At 42.5% G+C, this 24,423-nt stretch overlaps 1 protein-coding gene and 1 long non-coding RNA gene across 7 annotated transcripts in view; one reads left to right on the top strand and one right to left on the bottom strand.

Moving 5' to 3' along the window:
- OXR1 (oxidation resistance 1) overlaps positions 1-24,423 on the top strand; it is a 301,246-nt gene that overhangs the window by 89,471 nt on the left and 187,352 nt on the right. The gene's annotated exons all lie outside the window — the stretch shown is intronic.
- On the bottom strand, positions 9,515-18,434 carry LOC148057255 (uncharacterized). 2 transcript variants are annotated; one of them, XR_015702310.1, is made up of 3 exons: positions 18,351-18,434; positions 17,687-17,797; positions 9,515-9,750 (listed from the first exon to the last, which is right to left on the bottom strand). It is a non-coding gene; the product is annotated as an uncharacterized LOC148057255 (long non-coding RNA). The 2 variants fall into 2 exon arrangements; XR_015702309.1 differs by lacking the exon at positions 9,515-9,750 and adding an exon at positions 12,927-14,760.

Below are 24,423 nucleotides of genomic sequence, written 5' to 3'. Positions count from 1 at the left end.
CACCATCTGCTTTCAGGAAATAGGGAGGGGAACGTCACTGACCTTCAGGGTGTTCTTGCCTGTGGCTATTAGACAATCTTCAATAGTACTGAGCCCTGGCTCTGAGCTCTGCCTGCAGTCCCTTTTCCTCACTCCAGCTCCTGCAGTGAGCCCGAAGGAGCCCAACCCGTTAGAAACTTCATAACGCATTTCTTCTGAGTATTATAAAACTAGTTAGAAAATGATAGAAATGGTAAATCAACCTTTTTATACCCACTGGGTAAGGATTCAAAAACAAATCAAAGAATCCATCCAGACATTTCTTAAAAAAAGTGCTGTCACGTCCCACCTGGAGAGGAGCGGGGAGGAGTGACTAAGATTCGCAAATCCTCTCGGTGTGGATTAAGGTGGGCCAACACTCAAGGTCTGTACATAAACACCAGCTTTAATAGAAAGCTCCTATAGAGACAAATATTGAGTACAAATATTCGATACCAGCCAACTCTTTCATGGTTATATCTACCTCAGCTATGCGGCTTTATGGAAAGTCGAGGTAGGCCGTGCAGTACTTGACTACAATTTAACAACTTTAACAACTTAATCACATTAGAAAAAGTGGAAGAGAGAGAGAAGGAAAAGAGAATCACCAGTCCTGGATCCAGTGTTGGTCCTGCCAACAGGGGTATTCGGTGGGGAAAAAGGAGAAGAGAGAGGAGAAGTGAAGGTTCTTATAGAGATGTTGATTCTGCGCAGGGTGCTCAGTGATAATTCTACAAATCAAGCACATGTCATACAAACTACAGCACATTTATCAGGCTACTTGATTAGTATAAACGCACCTAAATTTACACGTATTGATTAGTGATTAACATTTCATACACTATTGGTTTACTGTATTTGTTAGCCTCGCTTGCTATGTAGATTAGCACACATGCTCCTTTCAGGTGGGGGGGGCAAGTCTTTTCGGTCCTGAATTGAGTTGGTGGTCGTGATCTCCCCTTGCCCCATTTACCTTTCACCCAGTTTCTGCAGTTTTATCAAACTTCGTGCTTCTCTGGCCACCATCCAGTCTTTGGTGCCAAGATGTTCCCTTTTATCGGCTTGTTAGCTCTTCTTCAAGGTTAGAGCCCTTAGTTTTCCACAGTTCGTTATCTTTTAGCTCCCTCCCAAATTCCTTTCCCAAGGCACAAGTGGTTAGTAGTTTTGCTAATTGGAAAATTACATCAGAGATACCAGTCGAATTAAGAGGGGCGACCAGACAGGCCAAGAGAAGTAATACCAGGACGGTCCCCAAGGCAGTAGGTGTGTGTGGGGGGGAATAAGAGGCTTCACAGCCCATGGGGATGGAAGCAAGGCCACCCTGTCTCCACAGGGCTCCCACCCTCACCCTCACTCCAGGTACCGTCCAGTCCTGGGTCCTTGTGGTTTTAGCACCCAGGCTGTTTGAGACATCTCGTTGTTTTGCACTAGCAGTTCTCTACAAGTGAGCACATCCCAGCTGCCCAGTGACCCCTGCAGACTCGGGTGGTGTTGCTTCCTTTGCTGTGGTGGCATGTCTTGCTCCTTGTTGTGCGGCGTAGGTCTGCGCTAGCTACAAATTCATATGGAGCTATAAAATGGTGAGGAACCCTGCCTGCTTGTGCACAAACTCCTTTGTCTCAGCAGCACTTACTCCCTGTGTGTGGCCCTGAGCTGGAGCCGTCATCTTGCTTGCTTTGTGGCCCAAAGAGCGGTGGCAGTCTCTGCTGGCTCAGGTGTCTGGTATTTTTATGTCAGAGCCTGATTTCTGTAGTCTGCAAGGTTGAAGACTGGAAGGAATAGCTAAAGCACTGCCACAAGAACTGGTGTGGGATAAACCTTAAGCTGGAAATTGGGAGAATTTGCAACTTGGCAGGTTTGCAGTTCCATGAGAATTTTTTTGAAACCCCCGATATCCTTGCTAGAGGGCTGATCTGCTTCGAGATGTGGGTGGCCAACCATTTCTGCCTTCTGCCCAGATCTCCTTGTCTTGCAAGTGAATTGTGATGAAAATAAAATTGCTGCATTATGTAAGCCTGAATGCCCTTCCAGCTGGATAAGAGGGTGAAGCTTAGTATTATCGTTGTGGTGGTCTCAATGGCCTTTTTTTATCGGACACATAAGACTGTCAGCATGGGGAATGAAACGCGTTTGAGACTCACACACATCTGCACTGGCCTCTTGCACTTGTAGGATTTATTTTTGACTTCTTCCATTGTGCTTGGAGTGCTTAAAGTGTCATTTGCAAAATTAATCCTTGAAATGGAGGAAGAATACTCCTTGCATTTGCAGAAATGGAGTAGGGACTAAAAGCCTCATTCAGCGAATATTGCAGATGTCATATTGTGCTAAAAAAATTGGCAAAAATATTAAGAATGTTTTTAGTCTAATTTTAAAGCCGCATAAAAATTAATGGCCAATGGACATCTGAAACCTTTGAATATTTTGAAAACAAGAGAAGCCTTGAATCGTCTATAGTCAATTTGAATAGTAAAATAGTTTTTAATAGAAATATCGTAAAGACTATTTTATGAACTTTTTAATTAAGTTTTGTTCTTCTAAATGAGAGATTAAGCAAGTAGCAGTCATGTTTGAATATTAGTTTGGTAGCATTTTCACTTGAAAAGCAGAAGAAAAGAAAAATCTGTCTGTATTTAAAGTAAATTTTGATGAAAAGTTTAGAAACTCCTAAACAAAAATCTTTGGCTTTTTTCATTAAAAAAAAGGGGGGGGGATTTTTAGGAACATTCTAAAAAATTATTTCAATCTCTGATTTTTTTTTTTTTCTGAAAAACATAATTTTTTTCTTTTTCAGGTGTTGTAAATTTGCTGTTGATGGCTTAGGGAACTGTTCTGTGGAGCTATTTTGTTAGCACTAATAGCTGAATAAGACCTGAGCAAGTAGTGGCAAAAGTTAAAGCCAAACACTTTCCTGAATGATTCGTATCTATTGCTTTATATATTTAGTTATTTTTAAGTCAGATTTTTATTATGTCAGGTGATATTCAGCATCCAAATAGTGACTGTTCCACCATAAAATTTCTATTCAAAATTGGAAACATATTGTTATTAAAATACATTGTTTCTGCTAGAGTCTGCCATTAAGTGATGCATTGCTAACAGTTCAATATTTGCTGTTCAATAATGTTATGGAAGGGAAGTAATAAGACAGCATGCTTTTTTAGCGGCTGAGCAAGTTACTAGTCTTAGAATACATGTCTGTGTGAAACAATAGTTTAGTGAGGGATTTTTCTGTGGTCTTTTGTGAGAAGTGTAACAAATAGCAAAGAAATCGCCTGCTGCATCAGTCTTTTAACTAGTCTGTTCTGGAAGAAAAAGCGCTCTCTGCACATCACACGTTTACAAATCAGATGTGAAAATACTAAGAAAAGGAACTGTCTTTACGTCTTCTTTGACCACTTTTGTCCTCAGAGGGCTGTAAATGTGTGCAAATAAAATTATTGCTTCTTATGAGTTTCTGATTCTCCTGCCTTCTCCCAGAGGCAGAGCTGCTGGGGCTGGGGCATCTGCTGCTGCTCTGCAGAAGGGCAGAGCTCATCATTATATTGGCATTCAGTCTCTCCCTTGTGTAATCCTTGTCCCTTCCCGTCTTTCCATATTCCTTCTTGTAAATATTAATGTGTGGTCTTGTTTGAATTTTAAGACTGATTTTTTTCCCTTAAGACTAATTTTCTGTAATTATTTATGCTATTACCTATTTCTGAAAGATTTGCTTAAAAGCTATAAACTCAGTTTGGGGATATAAAACAAAACACTTTTTCTTCCTTGGCAGTGAAGACTAAGGAAAGCTAGAAATGGTTGTTTATTAAAATATTCAAACTTACTTAGAATTCAGACAGCAATTCCTGTCTGTTCAGACAAATATTTGTTCTTCCTGTGAGGGCGGCTCCCAGTGCAATCTGATAGACTGGGTACTCATGCCAGTCTCACTTCATCAGTGATTTAAAAAGCAACAAAATTGAATATTTTGGGCTAAATCATCTTGCAAGTGAGAAAGAACCTGGAAAATATCTGGAAGCTTCCACTGTTGGTGGTACCTTCCTCGTGAACACTTTCAGAGAGTTGCGGTTCATCACTTCTTTCCTTTCATCCCTCACTGCAGGCAAATACTTCACTACCCCCCCCCCCCCCCAAAATCTCCCTTTGGTGTACTGAGAAGCCGAATACTCCAACGGCAGCAGCACCCAAGCCTTGTTTTAGGCATTTAGTCTCTTCCTTCCCTGCTGGACACCGCCACAGAGCAAAGCAGGGGTCTTTTTCCCAGCTTCTCTTCCTCTCTTCTTCCTCCTCCTGCTCATCAACACTTAAGGTCACATAGCACTCAGGCTGCGTGTGCAAAATCTACTGATGTTTTAATGTTTATTTGTCTTATTCCAGTCTTTCTGAGCTGTCTGGAGGTGGATGATATAAGAACAACTCTTCCATCCTTAGTTAAGATGCTGATAATTTGGAGCAGATGCAGCACCAGCCATAATTCTTACCAGGGAATCTCAGATGTCTGCTTCTCTCAACAGGCAGATGTCTACTTTTGCCTAAAATAATGCATGATCCTTAGAAGAGATTATACAGTAATTAAACTGAATATTTATATTTTCTTTTGTTTTCACAGTACCCTTAGGGGTAAAATAGACTGTAGATTACATTCTACATCCTGGTATCAGTACAGGCTGGGGGATGAAGGGATTGAGAGCAGCCCTGAGGAGAAGGACTTGGGGGTATTGATAGATGAAAAGCTATGAGCTGGCAATGTGTTCTCGCAGCCCAGAAAGCAAACCGTATCCTGGGCTGCATGAAAAGAAGTGTGGCCAGCAGGTCGAGGGAGGTGGTTCTGCCCCTCTACTCTGCTCTGGTGAGGCCCCACCTGGAGTACTGCGTCCAGCTCTGGGGTCCTCAGCACAGGAAAGACATGGACCTGTTGGAGCAGGTCCAGAGGAGGGCCACAAAAATGATCAGGGGGATGGAACACCTCTGCTATGAAGAAAGGCTGAGAGAGCTGGGGTTGTTCAGCCTGGAGAAGAGAAAGCTGCAGGAAGACCTTATTGTGGCCTTTCAATACTTAAAGGGGGCTTATAAGAAAGATGGGGACAGACTTTTTAGCAGGGCCTGTTGTGATAGGACAAGGGGTAATGGTTTTAAACTAAAGGAGGGTAGATTCAGACTAGATATAAGGAAGAAATTTTTTACAATGAGGGTAGTGAAACACTGAAACAGGTTGCCCAGAGAGATGGTAGATTCCCCATCCTTGGAAACATTCAAGGCCAGGCTGGATGGGGCTCTGAGCAACCTGATCTGGTTGTAGATGTCCCTGCCAATTGCAGGGGGGATGGACTAGATGACCTTTAAAGCTCCTTTCCATCCCAAAGCATTCTGTGATTCTATGATTCTGTGATTAGCTGTGTTTCTGGGTTTTGGATGTATTTTGATGTGGTTTTTTTTTTCTGTGTTGTACTAAAAATCTCTAGACTGTTATTAGTAGGGCACTATTTTCTGACTGAAAAAATAAATACCACTTGACAGTTCAGAAACTAGCAGGATATGCTTTTAAACAGAAGCAGCCATTACTCCAGTAATGGGTGATGGCAGACTGGCTGATCCTGACGTAGCGTGCCTGACTTTCACATGCCAGGTGTTGGTCCAGCTGCCATGGTTTCTTCTGTCCATGATGGCTGGGGTCTAGCAACAGCAATATGAGTATGAAACCCTTGTATTCAGGAGGCTCATGTATCTTTGGCCTTTATGGTGTTTAAATGATTGCCAGGGAAAACAAAGGAAGACCTGTTTGGAGAGGAAGGGAGTTAGAGACAAACTGGTTCCCAGTCCATTCTGCATGTGAATAGTGTGACACTGCAGCAACAATATCATGAATGGGAAATTTGTTTATTTTTAGCTATGTTAGAGCAGTTTCCCATTTGTTCATTATTCTGAATGTAAGCTTGCTTGCTGCAGGCTTCTGTATCTGCATGGGCAGTAGGAATACACATAGAAACAAAATGTACATTAGGAGCAGAGCTGGAGAGGTTTTTAGCAGGAATGGGCTAACCTGGAGAAACTTACTTCCATGCACTGATTATGTATTTGCTTGAATCTTTTCATTATTAGCCTTAACAGGGTCATCCCTGTTTGGGATGACGACATTTGTCACGTTAGTAACTCCTTCCAATTTACAGTGCTGCTGTGAGCAATTTTCTGTTGTGCTGAGGAATAAATCTCCTTATGCATCAAGTGCACTGGAAATTCAGTAAGAAACAGTTATTTCACGTTCCTTCTATCTGTTGTGCTTCTCAAACCTGTAACTACATGGGAGGAATGTGGAAAGCACAAATTATAGCTCCTATGATTCCTGGCAAAGCTATTAGCAAAATGTTACTGCATTGGGGGTGGATATTTCTGAAACTGTTACTGATGTTGCTACTTCTTATCAGGAAAAGTTTCTTTTTTCTCAAGAGCCCAATATGCCAAAAGAATATATGCAAACCTGAAATGAGTGGTGTGATGGAAATCTATTCAAGGGACATTTGCAACTAGATCTCCTGCTTCCTTGGACTGGCTGGATTTCTGTGACATGCAAAACAGGGTGCCTGAGCCATACTTTGCTCCAGAAGCCAGCTGCTGAACCTCTGCTGCTGGGCTTGGGTTTCCTTTTTTTTTTTTTTCCCCTCCTTCTTGTCACTGGTTCTTTATGTTGGCCAAGGACACTTTGTCCAGCTTTTATACATGAATTCTCAGCTTTGGGTTAAGTCTAACAGCTTTTTATCCCTTCGTAATTAAACTGGTTTTATGCACTGTGTCACATGGTAGGCTGTGACAGAAGGCTGTAACCAGCATGTGGTTTTTTTTTTCTCTTGGGGAGACTCTTTGAACATGAAATGCTTGTAGGAGACACATGGTAACCAGCTCTGCACAGCATCACAGCTCCCCTGCTCTCTAGGGACATGTTGGTTGGGCAAGCCAATGAGTTACATCTGAAATGGGGAGTTTTGTAGGAGGAGAGGTGCTGCATTAGTGCAATAAAATGCATGAATCGCCAGTGTCAGAGAAATGAGAGGGGAAGGCAGCAATAGAGGTTAATTTCATATACTTGAAATCTGACAGATTTATGTAGCACAGACACATGGTCTGGATAAAGATCCCAGGATGGAGAAGAGTCCACATCCACTGCTGGATGGTGAAATGTGAAAATACAGACTGCATTTCTAGAGCATCGCTCTTAATTGTTGCCTGGGCCACATGGAAATTGTCAGAACAGCTACAGCCTTTTAACTAACAGCCTCTGAAGGAAGGTCTACATATGTTTGTTTCTAAATTAACATGGTTTAAAAGCAGACCAAGAATCTGCTATGGTGCATGCAAATAAAGAGGTGCTTATGTTGGTGTCTATATGCTTCTAGCCACACAAGTGCCACGCCGACACAGATCTAGGATTTCCAAGTTGAGCTTTCTGAACAATGGCAATTTCATTTTGCAATGTGTTTCTGCTCTGTGCTGGAACAGATCCAAAACCTTCAAAGCAGCATCACAAAATGAAATTGTGTGAAAGTATCCGTTTTCAGATTGGAAGGATTAATTTTTTTATTTGGCGTCTCCCTTTGGAAGTGACAAAAATGTACCATGGACTACAGAAACCTTTCAATTGAAATCGATACATCCCTGTGAAACATTTCAGCCTTGATGAAACAGCATAATTCTGTGGGAAAAAAAAAACCAACACCCAAAACATTTTGTCAAGTTTTGACAGGATCTAGTCTCTTTTCAGAGAAGTCTCAGAGTAAATGGATTAATTCAAGCAGTTTGCTTCTCTTTTTTTTCTTAATAGGACTATTTTGCCATAAAGATACTTTTTAAAAATATACCATGACTTCCAGCCTTCTGACACAAGTGTGCACCTAGCACTGCCTGCTAGGTGATACAAAAAATGACAGGCCTGAAACCAAATGTCTCATTGAAAACTAACACAAACAAAAATGTCAGTCAGGTTTACAAGTGATAGCTAGAAAAGCTAAAGGTCTTCCTAGTGCCCTTATCATTTTTTTTTTTTTCTAATTTGCCAGTGGATGCTAGCAAAGTCCGTTTCCTCGTGTTCCTGAGACTACAGACCTATGTATGAAAGAACAAGTTGACACAACCGTGCTTAGTTCAAACACATTCTAGAAAGTGATACATAACTCTTAGGTACAGATGCTAGTGCTGATCAGCCTGCGGCCCAGTGGTTTGGCACGTGCAGAGTGGCAAGCAGGCTCACTTTCAATGATGAAGAGCACACAGGAAAAATAATCACCTGAGATGCTGTTAGTCCCTCCCACTGCAGAGGACTTTTGTCTTATATGTGTATGAGGTTTGCATCAAATTTTGAATGTCCTCATAATCCGGAAACGTGGTTTTGAGAGTTGTTATGTCAACTTTGATCTGCAGTAAGTAAAGCCTGTATTTAGTATTGACCAAGTGGAAGATGTTTTTAGGACTTTGAAAATCAATAGGAATAATCTGTTACCTGACATAAGATTGGAGGTACTTGATTTAATGACAGGCCAACGAGCCTGCTCCTATCCCACATGTCTGTGAGGTTCCCCGGATGAGACAGCTGTCGTCTGCCTTTGTTCGTGAGCTCCCAGCAGATTGCATTTAATTCTTCAGCAAGGGTGGGCAGCAGCAAGGATTAAGTGAAATAGTTCTTGAAACTGAGAAATGTCACTTGAGAATTACAATTACTGAAGAAGGAAGCATGTCCCCATCCTACCCTGGGCACTGCCTGTGCATGAAGTGAGGAGGGCTGGGGGCAAAGGCACACCACCCTTTCCTTCCCAGCTGTTAGGCTGTTACATCCAAGCTCTTCTCCACTACTGTCAGCGTGACTGTCCCATAGGCCAATTACTTTTGCCATCCCTGCTGACTAAAATGTACTGCCATCAGCATGAGGGCTTGAAGGGATGCCTGGGAACATTAATTTGCAGGTCCCTGAGAAGTCTGGCCTGTTTCCATTTTAAAACACCACCATTTATTTATGGTGGAAATAAAGATTTCAGCTTTTAAAAATAATTATTATCGTTAAGTGAGTGGCATCTTTGCAAATTACAGCAGCAGGCTGTATCTTCACTGTAGGCTGTTAAGGTTTCTCACTTCATGGGACCCTCCCAAAACTGCATAAGACTTTCACTGGGGTGGAAGGAATATCAAGTGTGATGTTGCAGGAGAGACCTTGCTAGCAGAGGTGGATTCTGAGGAACAGAAGCAAATAATCTGTGTACATGCTATTTTATTATCCCTCCACCTCCAGGTAGAGGGATTTGTGACAGTCTGCAGTGAATGAAGCATCTGCATGCCCTTTCTCTTTAGATTTGCTTGAACAGAGCTGCTCTAACTTATGAGTTTCTAGCCATAGGTCTTAACATAGTCTGAACAAGCAGACATAGGACAGACAAACTGAAGCCTGTGTTAGCATGTGGATGTCCTTATATTTTATTTATTCACTTACAGATGTTTCTATTACAGTCTTTCTCCTACAAGAAATACATGTGAGTGGATGTTTCTTGATCCCTCCTGGGGATTTGACTTCCTTTTGGGAGCGTGCACGCGAGGAGACACCGAGTGCTTGGTGATGTTTTGGGGGATCAGATGCACTGGCACGTGCAGTCTGTTGCACATGTTACAGTCAAGATTCTGTCGCTGCAAACATTCCTTGCGTACTCACGGGAGCACTGTCTCGTGCACGTGGGTCCAGCTGTTAGGGCTTGCCAGCTGAAAAATAAACTGCTGCTTTAATAATGTTGTAGTGCTGCCTTTTTTCACGCTGCTGGTTTGAAAGTACCAGGTGATACATGCATGAAAAGTGTTATTTTCTGCATTGATCAGCTTATTTAAAAGAAGGAAGTAATTACAAGTCATGGGCAAACTCTAGCAAGCTGACTTACTGTTAACAAAAGCAAACAAGCAAAAACCTGGAAGCCCTATGTGTGAAACTAAAATTTATTTTGGACTTCATGAATAAACCCAACTCAGAGTGAAGTCCAGCTTCCTATAAAGGAAAATCTGGTACGGCTGCGTGGCACCGAGGAACCACGAGCTGGGTCTCCGCTTTCCTTCGGCTGACGCTGCGCGCAGGGCCGGTGTCGCACCGCCGGCTGCCGAACGCCGGCGGCGGGCTGGGCCCTGGCAGGGGCCGCGGCGCGGCAGCCCCCGGGGCCCTGCCCTGGCTCGGTACAACCCCTCCTCTCCCCGCCGGGGCCGGCCGGCAGGTGGCAGCCCCGCACCGCGGCGCGGCGGCGCCCGGCGGACAGCGGGCCGCGCTGGGCGGGCAGCAGGCCCCGCTGGACGGGCAGCAGGCCCCGCTCGGCGGGCAGCAGGCCCCGCTGGACGGGCAGCAGGCCCCGCTCGGCGGGCAGCAGGCCCCGCTGGACGGGCAGCAGGCCCCGCTCGGCGGGCAGCAGGCCCCGCTGGCCCGGCCGCCTTCCCGGAGCCCCTCCGCGCCTCGGCCTGGCAGCGGAAGGGTGCGGCAAGCGGGGAGAACGTTTGTGCCCCAGCCGCAATTACAGGTTGGCTGTTTCCCTTCCGTTCTCTTCCGGCTGCACAAAACGCTTTAAAAGCCGCACGTCGGTGTGTTTCGATAAAAAACCCAGCAGTAGAAACTACGGCCCTCCTCCTCCTCCTCCTCGGGGCTGCGGCGCCTCTGCGGGCTGTGCCGCGGGCAGGCGTGCACCCAGCCTCTCCCGGCAGCCGGTGTGGAGGCAGAGACGGAGTCCTTCCACAGGATTACGGGACCGTTTGCAGAGAAGCAGCACGGAAAATACAGAGTTCCTCTGGGCAGGAGCTGTGATTTGCTCCCGGGGGGCTGCCCCGGGCCCCGGGCTGAGCCAAGTTCTGCCCTCGCTGCTGGCCCCGGCCACCGGATTCCTGGCTGTGGGGGTAAGGGGTACTGCACCCTGCCCCAGCTCCGCCGAGCAGCTCCTGCGGTGCCGCGGAGGACATAACGACAGCACAGGCAAGAGACCGGCCTGGGCTGCTCTGCTTCTTGACTTTTTACCTCTTTGGAGGTGACTGGACTGTCTGCGAGTTCGCATAAATGCTGGGAAGACATGGGGCAATAAAGTCTGCCTTGGAATTGGAAAAAAAAATGCCTGTACTTTTGGATATGTAGCATGGATATCACAAAGGAATGTTTAATTACCACAGGCCTCTTGATAAGTAATGATATTTCCATAGGTTGCAGTCTCCTTTCTTAAAGTGCAAATATATTAATTTACTGAAACTGTTCTGTATATAGAAGGTGAGTAACTTTTTATGAAGGTTGAAGTAGACTATTATATATGCTCAGAGAGAGGTGGTAGATGCCCCATCCCTGGAAACATTCAAGGTCAGGTTGGAGGGGTTGGGGAAAGTGTTTTTAGTTTTGTTTTTATTTCTCACTCTCCTACTTTGTTATTAATTGGCAATAAAATTAAATTAATTTCCCCAAGTTGAGTCTGTTTTGCCCATGATGGTAGTTGGTGAGCGATTTCCCTGTCCTTATCTTGAGCCATGAGCTTTTTCATCTTATTTTCTCACCCCATCTTACTTTCTCCCTTCTGATGAGGGAGAGTGAGAGCGGCTGGGTGGGCACCTTGCAGCCAACCAAGGTTAACCCACCACACACAAACACTACGTTGCTGCAGGTGCCATTAAGACCAGATTTTAAAACAAAGTTTTTGGAAGGCATCTCTGAGATTTAAGAAATAAAACAAAACCCTATGTCTAGCATCACTTTTTGTATCTAGACTCAACACTAAGACTTTAACCCTTATTTGTATAGAAAGCATTAAACAATTTTAATTTTCAGAATGAAGAAAAAAAAAGAAACAAAACCATTGTGTTCTTCGTGATGCTTGTTCTGTTTATTTTGATTTAGGGCCAGCTTTAGAAACTTTTTCGTGACTTTGGCTCATTGGTTGTAAGTAAGCTGCTGTGTTTCATGGTTCATTGCTTAACTTGCCTCAAGAACTGATAAATATATCGCTAAAACCTGGCACCATGTCCAATGCAAATACAACTTGTCAGGCCAGTGCATCAGAGCTGATCTTCATATCAAGCAATGAGAACACACAGTCACTTGGACAAACAATATTCCCATGCAGTTGGTTTGACTTGGTGTGAAATATTTGCTTTAATGAGACAGACTCTAATGTATCTTATACTTCAAGCTTTATACAAAGAAAAGTTGTGAGAAATTTCTCAGTTACTAATATTGTGTTGTTGCTTTGTTCTCTCTGGCTTTAGTGTTCAGAAATAGTGTCCCATACACCCCTTGCAGGAACTTAAATAATGATTTAGTGACTGGGATGAATAAAATAAGTATCTGCTCTGGTTACTTAACTGACCATTTAGAAGAAATTACACTGTTTAGAAAATTGCATGTAACATCAAAGTCAGGATATATTTGCACAAAATCCTATTACATTCCAGGCATCAAACTGAAAAAAAGAGCATCCGTTGTCCTCCATGTGGTGTTTCTTTTTTTTTTTTTTTTCTCCTGCGTGTGATCTATATACAATCAGTGGAGGCATTAGGAATACAGGTATATATCATAGAATCCTAGAATACCAGATTGGAAGGGACTGCAAGGATCATCTGGTCCAGCCTTTCAATATATGCACATCAGTATACAGATGCACAGAGCATATGTATGCACATTAGCTCTAGACTGTTAATTTTATTAAAGGAGTACTTGCTTTGTTTCATTATGGCTGTTTTCCCTTTCTGTCTGCCTTCCTCTACCCTCCTTCCCTGTCCCAGGAGGCTAAGTTTTGACTCAATGTTGCATTCTGGAAAAGGAAAATCCATGGAATATATTACACTGAAAATCAAGAAGAATGCAAACAATATCATAAGCTATTTTTTTCAGATACAGTTGTGTGATCTTCTTACATCTCCTAATTTTAATTTTGTTGCCATTTGAGGAAAGTTCTGATTTATGAGCATTACTAACAAAAGCAACCTAATCCCCAGTGCACAGCGTCCGCTCATATGAGCTCTGTGTCTGAATCCAGAGAATTGCACAGTGCTTGGCACACAGAGTTGTATTCATTCACATGACACATTTTTGGGACCTTACTCTTCTGTCAAATTTCCCTTGGCTCCCCCCTCTATTGAATAGAGAGATTACATCACCCTTAGTCAGGTAAAGAAAAATTAATCAGTAGGCAGGTCCTGTGACTATCTCTTTTTCCATTTCGCAACATTTAAACAAATTCACAGAGGCTGAGCTATATACTGATGTGCTTTATGGAATATAAAAGTATACATACATGTCTTGATAACAAAACCCAGTTATCTCAGGAAGGATGTGAATTCCTGAAGTACAGGCTTGGTGCTTGGGCAGTGGAAAACAATATGCTTTTTACAGGGAATGAGGGGTTCTGCAACATATGTTTGCTGCAGGAATATATTAATTTGTACCCTTTTAAGACATTGAGGTGAAGAAGGAAAGAAAATTACTTTAACAACAGCCTGACCCAAATTTTTCCATGATTCCTGAAGCGAAAGGAATTATTTATCTGAATCTATTTCTAAACAGAAATTAAGATCGTTTTCCTTAAGTGACTTAAACTCGTTCCTAATCCCCTAACAAACAACCTTAATCAACAAATTTAAAATGTTGCTAAAAATCTATTTAAGGCTTATTACTTTGATCTTATTGCCATTAATTCAGTTCCACAATTCTTAGTGAAATCAGTGCAAAATAACTTTGTTCACATAACCGTCACATAAGATCATGCAAACAATATGAAAATGTGTTGCAGGGAATATGTATCTGTTGTGTTGTTGTATGGTATTGTATTTTTTTACACAGGAGGCCCTTTAATGCTGCCTTGAAATTAATCAGAAGAGTCCATGTTGAAATAAAGCATCCCTGAAAGGATACCCAGCCTAGAAGGTGCCACTGGGGCCCTTCTGCATGCCCTGACCCAGATTTCAAGGAGCTGTGTGTCCCCCAGGCCATGCTGTCCTCTGCCTCTGAGCATCCGTGTGGTTCTGCAGCCACTCTCCTGTGATTGCCCCTGGCAATCGTAACTTGTGCTCTGGGTTGGGAAGGGTGAGGGGGAGCGTTAGCTGCAGTGGGGGAAGCCAAACGCACTGTGGTGCCATCATACTGTCAGCAGCACTAGGCAGCCCTGACCCCCGCAGAGATGCAGCCGCTGTCTAACAGGGCTTGCTATCCTCAGCCTTCTTCAGGGAGCGTCAACTTGTTTCTCTTGAACCTCTTCATGGTCACACCATCCTTGGTGGCCGCTTTGGTCAGAGGGCTCCCCCTTGGTTGGAAGCAGCTGGTGCTGGTACTATCCCGAGGACTGTTGGTGATACCCTCTTCTCTTGGGGATGCTATCAGTAGGCAGACGAGTGCAGGTGAAACTTCCCATGCCAAAATTGTCTCCTTCCCAGTAGATGCAGGCAGCTCTCGTGCCTGATCTGGCATGATGCTGCGTTACATATGTAAGAAAGAGCAGTGTGCCCTGCTAGTGTCAGTGACTTCTATTATGATATGCAATATAACAGCACCAGGGAACACAGCGTGATCATGCAAACTAAGCTGTCTGGATACGCTTCGACAGACTTGGTAGTGATTTACACAGAAATATTATGGTTCTTACAGCTTCTTTGTGGCAGCAGCCTGAAAGGCCCTCTTTTCTTGTTTTCCTTGGGCTGTTCTGAGCAGGTCCCAGAGGCCACTACAGAAGTTAGACATTGCATGGTGAAAGAATTACGTCTCAGTGGCACCTGAGGAAACACAGCAACAGGTTGACAGTGATGCGAAGCTGATGGTCTCTCTGCTTCCAAGGTCTTCCTGACATGTGTTGGAGCTTTGTACTTCTGTACTTTCCTTAGCAACTAAGCGTGATTCATGCAAACTCATCTGCAATAACAAGTCCCTGATAGATTCTGTGCACTCCTCAGAACTCCTGCCCTTCAGAAATGAATGGATTGTTACTTCAGTTTACAGTGGTCTCAGTATATTTCTCAGTTATTCCTCTTTTATTCTGGGTTTGTTTGTTTGTACTTTTTGCATACTTCTTTTAAAAGGATGGGGATGAAGCCACAATGTAGCTCTATATTTCTTGTTCCCTCCTGCCTCCCCTCCAAAGATCAAAAGGGGAATGAACCTGAAGTTCCTAAATCCCTTATTCTTAACAGAATTAAATTCTCAGTGTGACTGCAATTTTAGGCTGAGACTAAGTGTACAGGAAAGTATTTGTAGAAAGGTTTTCTGTTGCTGAGGTGTTGATTCAAGTTTTATTTCTTTGCATTGGTGCTGTTAAAATGACAGTTCTGACCTCTTAATATCTCAAGTCCTCCAGATCTTTTACTTGGGGACCTAGTGGTTCCCTTGCTGGGTTCATCTGGGTATTTTTAACCTAATTAGTTCCCTGATAGCAGAGGTGCCTCAGGCACTGGTAGTGTCTTGCTCATTCCTGTTGTCTATTTACCTTTTCAGTTTTCGTTTTAGTGTCTTGAAGAGGAATATTTCAATTAAGTAATATCAAGCCTAAAAGTGGAGAATTTTGATGAAAGAAACAGGAACTTGGTCTAAATGGTCTAATATTCTTTTGTCTAGTGGCCAAAGTCTGAGGTTCCTTCCCATGAGACAGATGATTTTGAAGGAAGAGAGGACCTTTTTTGCATGCAAGGCATGTTGTGCATATCTTGCTTTTCTCTAAAACCTGTGGATGATATTTTAAAGGCTGATTCTGTCAATTCATACCATGTTGCATCTCTTTTCAAGATCTGAGGAACTGCCACTTATCAAATGGCCGAGAGTGTAAACTGACCCCAGAGATGCCTGGATGGGAGCATTGTCCATGCAGCAAAATGGAGCCTGTCCTAGGGTTCGAGCTCCTTTTTCATGTTATATTGAAATATGGGGCAATGTGTCCTTCCTACGGGTGAACAGAGCTGTTTAACTGACTTTTGTCCAGAAGCACTCAGTTTGTTTGAAAATTAATTTTTTAAACTCATGTCTGGATCATGTATTCCTTTTGGGTAGAGTAGTGGGAAAGTCTGGCAGTGAACCTACAGAGTTTGCTGAGCCCTGCCTTACAGATTTTAGCCTTGATTGGCAAACTTGACGCTATGACAGCTGCTTCTAGATTGAGTGGTGCCTGTGTTCCCTTTCTGAGCTCCTCATTGTCCCAAATGAGGACCCGAGACATGCCACTATTCCTTCTCACCCACATGGCTTTGTCTGTTTCTCAAATAACCAAGGTCTGGGTGAGGTCGTTGCTATATGGCTCAGTCTCCAACTAGAGAGCACCATGGAGCTTTGAAGTTCTCCTTGGCCTACCTGCTTAGATGTAGTGACAGGCTGTGGGTTGTTAAGATTCAAAACAAAACAGATGCATGTTTCTTAGTGGTCGCAGAAGGGAAAGGTGGTGATGGAACTACTCCTTCGAGTTCACTAAAGATTTTATCTAGTTTGTAGTGCGTTGATGGCTTGTCATGTATCTCTCTGGGGGTTGTTATTTCCCTTTGTTATGCCCAGAAACACTGGGAAAAAAGTAACAATAAATAAGATGGCTGTCGGTCAATCTACCTATGCTTGGAAAATGAACAATTTGGACAACCATTTAGCAGCTGAAGTGAAAACACTATACTGTATCCTGGAAAGGGCAAATCATGTGTTCCATGGTAACAGAAATGGCTCTTTCAAGCAGAAAATGTAAGCCTTTGGGCACTCATACACTGTGTAAATTGAGCTGTAGTAGTTTGTTAACGACCAGACAGATCCACCCTAGGTTTCTGCTTGAGCACTGCAGAAGACTCCAGAATGCAGAATTGTTACCAGTGCTGGAACTCAAAGTCTTAATAATGATTTTTACTGTGTAACTCAAAGGTAACATTTTTATTTCAAATGATGCTTTCCAAAGGTAGCTTTATGTTCAAAGTACTTAATTCATTTGTATTTATATAATTCATCATGCTTTGAATAAGGAGTATCCTAAAGCTGTGTTTCCCCATATATGGAAAGCCACATATGGAAGTATTCATAGAATCATAGAATCATTAAGGTTGGAAAAGAGCCTTAAGGTCATCGAGTCCAACCGTTAACTTACCACTGCCAAGTCCACCACTAAACCATGTCCTCAAGCACCACGTCTACCTTCTTTTAAATACCTCCAGGGATGGGGACTCAACCACTTCCCTGGGCAGCCTGTTCCAGTGCCCGACTACCCTTTCAGTGAAGAAGTTTTTCCTAATATCCAACCTAAACTTCCCCTGGCACAGCTTGAGGCTGTTTCCTCCCATCCTATCCCTTGTTACTAGGGAGAAGAGACCAACCCCCACCTCACTACAACCTCCTTTCAGGTAGTTGTGGAGAGCAATAAGGTCTCCCCTCAGCCTCCTCTTCTCCAGACTGAACAACCCCAGTTCCCTCAGCCACTCCTCATAAGACTTGTGCTCCAGACCCTTCACCAGCTTCGTTGCCCTTCTCTGGACACGCTCCAGCACCTCCATGTCCTTCTTGTGGTGAGGGGCCCAAAACTGAACACAGTACTTGAGGTGCGGCCTCACCAGTGCTGAGTACAGGGGCACTATCACCTCCCTGAACATATAACACCTCCCTGAATTTCAACAAGTAAAGTGAAATTACTTTGACTTGTTTTCTTAGCTATTTCAACTATATCACCAATTCAGCAAAGACACAAACCTGAAAAGTTGGTGCACTGCCAGCTTCATCTGTCTGTACTGTTGTGGAAAACTTCCAAGCAGTTTTTCATGTTTGCTTTGGCAAGTGGTTACCAATGGGGATGGATGGCTGCTGTACATAGCAAAATTTTGGCATTAGTAGAGTTTTGTTTGTTTAATCAGTGTTTACCAGAAACAGGCAGAGAAAGGAGGCAAAGCTGCTCAGAGGTTTGGTGTGGCATCTGTACAAGGAGAGAGTAAGCAGGGACTTTTCAGTTTGAGAATATATATACACGTATATATATACACACACATACACATACATGGTGTCTGTAGAGCATCAATTAAATTTAGCTGTCAGTAGATTTGAAATTGTCACCCGACGCAGGGTTGTAGTTATAATTAGAGCTTTATTATTACATAAAAATTTAATAATCAGCATAGGTTATTGCTATCTAAAATTTATAGGAGCTAGAGTATGCTTAGTGTTACAGAGCATTTTTAGCAACTATCATAGCTTTCAGTTAAACAGAATTTCTAGTAATTAGTGCAGCTTTCTTGTACTGTCTAGAGTTTTTAGTTACCTGGACCCTCTGCAGATCAGGTCAAATCCTTAATAATCAGCATGCAATACAATAACCATAATCTAGCCTCAGACTTTACCTAAAACAACATGAGTCACTCACTCAGTCTTGAGGAAGCAGGTGATGGTGGGGGCATCCCAGACCTCCAGAGGATCACGGGTTTTGCCGTCCAGCAGCAGTTCCGATCTATGTCCCACTTAGGACTTGCAGCTGCTTGGTTTTATAGGCAATAGCTCACGTGCTGGTATGTTTCCCTGTTTCCTAATGGGTGTTGCCACATCCTGGTGACAGTGCTGGGTGGGCAAATGGTCTTGTCGCAATGCTGACAGGGGGGTTGTCTGTTCTATAACGGGGTCACCACATCCTGGTGACAACCACAGTGTTGAAAAGGGGAAGAGAGAAGGGGGTGATGTGTGATCAGCACGCTGACATATTACGGCTGTTTGTCTTAGAAAATGGTGTTGGTTATGCTAACCATATTACTGGGGTCAGGAACAGGGGATACCAGACACAGAAACATAGGATGTTATTTTTCACCCAAACCGAAGTAAATTGCCACAGGTTCCCATGGAGGCCAAAAGCATAACTAGGTTGAAAAAGGGATCAAACACAGTGGTTCAGATATAATCTCTTTGATCTATTAAGCAAGTTCCTAAGCTACCAATTTTCAGAAGGATAAACACAGAGGAATAATATGTTTGCCCTTTTTCTTATGCTCTCTCTGTAAGTTCCAGTTTTTGGCTACTCTTGGGAATAGGATTGAGGAAAGGAGTTTTTCTGGCTGGTGTGGCAGTTCCTGTACTGTCACAGGTATGCTGAGTACGTAAACTGCAGGTGAAACAATATTTAAAACAAACAAAAAAAAAAAGGAAAATAACAAAGAAAATCCCACTTGTTCTGCTATTACAGACATATCTGCTTAGCCGGGCTGTGCCTGCCTGCCTCTTTCTAAGGCTCTGCATGAAACTAGGAAGGTCCATGTAATATTGATGAGCCTGTGCATTGATTGTGATGGGGAACACAGGATTGCTGCTGGCTCTCTTTGACACCCGGATTTACAGTGACTTATGGAGGATAAGACGGGCATTTTTGTAGCCATTATAAATGCTGTTGGAGGTTTGACTGCTTAGCTGCAAATGCTTGATCAAAAATATAAGTGTAATAACAAATACCTATTTGCATGCTGTTGGATGTGTAGAATAACAAACTGTCAATTACAGGGCCGTTCAATATTAATGTTTGGAAATACCAATTCTGTTGAAGATGTCAATGTATTTAAACATTTTGCGAGTGGACAGTCTAAATTGCACATGCTCCCCTCTCTCACAGCAATATGTGTGCCATATGTTGCAGAGTTTGCATAATTCATGGCAGCAAGATGTGTAACTGTGCTGTTACGAAACTTGCATCAAATTCAGGATTTCTGGTATTCAGGAAACTGTGGGCATATGCGGAGTATCCAAGAGCTTTTATGTGTAGTTGCTTTGTGTTTAGTTTGCAATCAAGTAAGGCATAGATCCTTTAGAATGATTTGAGATCATTTTAAGGAGATTTACAGTAGCTTTCTGTAATATAGTTTACATCAGGTTTGATAATTATTCATGTGGTTTCATAATGCTAGAATTTACTTTTGTTCTGCATCTTGTTTCCTAAACTTTTTAATGTGTTGTCTTCGAAAATTATATCCCACAGAGAGAGTAGCAAGCAGTAAAGCAGGTATAATGTGCTCTTGTAAATGTTTGAAATTACCAGTGTTCACCACGTGCCAGGTATCACGGGAATTGAAGGAACTGCTCTTTCTGAAGTTACTAATGCCAGTTAGCCTCTGATTTAATGTGGAGAGAAGGAAAATGCTGGTACTGAAAAGTGTATTAAAATGTAAAAGAACATCTTATGCTTCTGAAGGATTGTTTTTATAGCATATTTTTGCTCTTCTGTTGAGGCACTGAAAACATTGCTATTCTAAACTGGTATCTCCTCTGTGATAAAATGTTTTTCGTTTTGTTTTTTAATCAAAGTTTTTTCAAAATTACAGAAAACACTACGAGTGAAGAAATGTTTTTAAAATAGCATTATTTCTAAACCAGAACTGCCCAAGACTTTGGTTGCACAACTGCAGAAGAGGGCCAAGACAAAAGTGAGATGACTCTTACCCTTTTGATTTCCAATGGGGCGTTTCCCTTGGTGTGTCAGAGAGGATCTAGCCCAAGCAGCTCTCTGGGTCAGACCGTTTAAATCAGCTGTGGTCAAGGGAGCTGAATGTCAGTAGGTTTTGGATCAGGCCCTTGGGAGAGTTAAAAGCTCAGAAATACTTAGTTGTTAAGGGTTTTTTCATTTATTACTTTAAAGACGGTATGTGTATTACAATTTATGTAATGACCTTTTTGTAAAATTTCACTTAGTTCATTTATCTCAATAGCTTTTGTATTACTTTTGTTCATACACATTCAGATTAATAGAATAACATGACGTTTCAGCACAAGTACCTTTAATTTTCAGTTCTTAGTAGTGCTGTGAACCTTTGCCTTTGTAGCTGTTCTGCAGTGTTGGGCTATGAAAATTTCCATGACCGTCTTCCATGCTTTTCTTTATTTTAACTACATTTAATTACTGAATTGAACTACAAGAAGAAAAGAAGGAAAGCTAGAATCAGGTCAAGTTGGATCTTTTTTTCCTTATTCTGCCTAATTTATAGTAAGAGATTGATTATTGCAAGTGTAAGAGTTGGTATGTTAGTGCCCAAAGAAAGTATTGGAAAATTCTGCTGTATTTTGCCTGCATGCCTTGTTTGTATATAAGGACAATTTCAAGTGGCTTTGTAATAACAGAGGCAGGTTTTTATACTAATCCCAAACCCGTGCATCCAACATGAAAAAACATAAACACATTCAGTTATTTCTCTCAAAGGGGTCACAGTGGGGCTTAAACATGAAACAGTCACTCAGTGCTTTTGATGGGGGCATATTCTTTGTAGAAAGTCTGTACAGAAGTAGCACAGAAAATTGGTGAACTTGAAGACTCTGAGCCGCGAGGCCCATGGGTGAAGCGAGCATTGTGCCAAATGTGGACACCCAAATAGTGTACGATGGTTCCTGTTCCTGTGTCCTCCATCCTCCTGGCCTGACCCTGTGTTGCAGTATCAGTGTCGCACATGAGGCTTCTCACTCTGTGTCCAGTTACTTTGTTTTCTTTCCACCAGTGTTACAAAGTGCTTAAATAAGACATTACAAGTCTTGGAAAACATTAGAAAGCCTGAGCCCCACTTAGTAATTGAGAAATGGACTATGTGAACTCAACTGGTAGCTGAGCAGAAGGTGAAACGGGGCAGATACAACAGTATTTAGAAGCTGGACACCTATTTTATTGTTCTGGATTCATCCTTCTGGACAAAGCTGACTTTACCAAATGCATGACTATGTGAAATCAGCACAGAACATTAACAAGAAGGAAAACTACAGCTTGGAGACAAGGATAAATTCCCAGCTGCATTAGGAGAGTGAGCACAATGTGTTTTGTCATTTAAAACTTTTAATGAGAAATTAATTCATTCTTATTCCATGTGCTCCCTGAGATATGAAGCTCCCCAAAGCTCAGGACCTAATGCAGGCAGCACGTTTTCTGAAGCCACATCTGCTTCACGGTCGCCAGAATGTGCTGCAGGAATGCTGCCTGCCTGCCGTCAGTGCCTCGCTAAGCTTTTTATAGCCAGCCGTAGACTTGTGATGGTGAGTAGCATGTTCGTGTGAGACAGTCTGCTGATTGTAGACAGAGAAATATGCAAACTGATCTACATGTCTGTGCTTTGCATAGACTGAAGAAGTCTCTCACCAAACAAAACAAAGTACGAACTTCCAGCTCTGTGCAAGAAAGGCTGTGGTAAACTTCTTTTCCACAGGTGCTGTAATTAAGAGTTCCTTGAGTGTCCGGAAGGAGGGGGGAGGAAGGAAACATCTTGTGATCCAGCAAGATACAAAGGTTGAATTGAGGCAAAATGGGAGAAGTGCTTGACCTTGCTTCACCTCCTGGCTTATCCATAGACTTTTTTCCACGATCTCTATTCATTTAGGTTGTCTCTGCCACTTATCTATGCCATCAGGAGATGGCCTGCAAAGCAGCATGCTCCCTGTTCTGTACTCTGTGTAAATGCAGTCTTCAGGAGAAATATCTGCAAATCGCACATAGCGTTCAAGCCTGTGATGTTGGAAGAAGTCTTTCCATCCTGTCTGTTGAGTGTCTCCCATATCACATTGTCACCACAGAAGAGTATTGCCTGTATGTTAAAAACTTGGCTGAGCAGAGGTGGTCCTGGCCAGGCTCTGCTTATTCACAAGTCTTATGGAGGGAACTGGGCTTGTTTAGCCTGGAGAGGAGGAGGCTGAGGGGAGACCTTATTGCTTTCTACAACTACCTGAAAGGAGGCTGTAGCGAGATGAGTGTTGGTCTCTTCTCCCAAGTAACAAGTGATAGGAAATGGGGAGGAGATGGGCTCAAGTTGTGCCAGGGGAGGTTTAGATTGGATATTAGGAAAAAATTCTTCACTGAAAGACTTGTCAGGCATTGGAACAGGCTGCCCAGGGAAGTGGTTGAGTCCCCATCCCTGGAGGTACTGAAAAGTCAGGTGGACGTGGTGCTTGAGGACATGGTTTAGTGGTGGGCTTGGCAGTGCTAGGTTAACAGTTGGACTTGATGATCTTAAGGGTCTTTTCCAACCTAAATGATTCTATGAGTCTATGATTCTATGATCTGCAGCTGTGCATGAGCCTGCTGCTCAGATCAGCTCCCGCTGCTCTTCTGAAGCTCACACAGAGCCCACAGCCGTGCACAAGCTTGACTGGATCTGTGTAGTTTGGATGTCAGACAGGAACGGGCTCGAGTAAAGGCTTTATCCATATTGCATTTTAGGCCTAAATCTGTCTTGGATCTCAGCTTCGAAGTGTAAGGTGGGGATATTTCTTCCTTGCCTTACAGCAAAGATGGTAAAAACCTTTACTGATGATGAGGCTCTCTAAAAGGCAGATTGGAGCTGATTTTTATAAAATCTGATACATATTGTATTGAAAAAAATGTTAAGGAACAGATATGTGTGTGTTAGTTGCAGCACATCTGTGATAGGGCATGAACCCCCTCCGTGCCTAACAGAGGAAAAAAGACATGTCACGGGACTTCTTGTGTGGGAAGAAAAATACCTGTCATAATTCATGAGAAACCTAAAGTAAGCATGGATGGAGGACTTGACAGCTGACCTAATTAGAGAAGGGCTGACTATAATGAGGTGTGCTCCAGCAAATTAACTAGTTTGTCCAAGCTACAAGAGCCTCAGCTTATGGCTGGGTGTGAAGGAAAAATACTTCTCTGCAATATTGCTTAAAGCACAGTTCTGGAAAATACAGATATAAGCAAAGAATTTAATAACAGTATCAGTAAAGAATTTAATAACAGTATCAGTATTATGTTCATACTTCTGTTACAGATAAGGTAAGCATAGGTATCAATAGAAATGCAAAGACTGGGGTATTATTTAAATGTAAAATATTGCTAGCCCTGGTTTATATTTTCCTTTTTAGTTTAGATTTTCATTTTCGATTAGATTTCATTTTGGATTAGATTTTGTCAGCTCTCCAGATTCATCCACATTTCTGCTAGTAGTAACAGGTTGCAATTAATTGTCCCTCTTCTATCACAGGTGCAAAAACCTTCCTCCAGTTTTCTTCTGTTTTTATCTTTCTAGCATTGCTTTTTCAGTCAGCCATCATCTGACTTAAGCTCATCTTAGCATATACAAATCCTTTATTTTTGATAGTTGCCAATAGTACTGACAGATTGGTGTCCATTTATTAAAATGGACACTTGATTTGAAATCCCTTGGTTTCAGATGTCAGTAGATTTGTGGAATAAACAGTTCCATTTAAAAGAATGTTAGGTTGAGAAATTTTGGGGTAGTAAGACTTGCTGTCAGATTCTAGGTTTGCAACATTTTTGAACATGTGGTTTTGATCATCTTTTAAAGATTAAAATTTTAAAATACCAAACCAACTAGTGCATTAATACAGTGTTAGACTAGTGTATTCTATTAAAGTAGAACAAGAAGTGTAGTAAAACAGTTAGCATAATACACTAGTCCACAGTGATGACACTGTAAGATGATCAAGGGAAAATATATGGCAAATATTTCAGG

Source organism: Nipponia nippon, unplaced genomic scaffold (assembly GCF_047370975.1).
Source record: "Nipponia nippon isolate SJK-2023a ecotype South Korea unplaced genomic scaffold, ASM4737097v1 scaffold_1, whole genome shotgun sequence".
Taxonomy (NCBI): domain Eukaryota; kingdom Metazoa; phylum Chordata; class Aves; order Pelecaniformes; family Threskiornithidae; genus Nipponia; species Nipponia nippon.
Note: the sequence above shows the minus strand (reverse complement) of the source record. Positions and strands in the feature narration are given on the sequence as shown.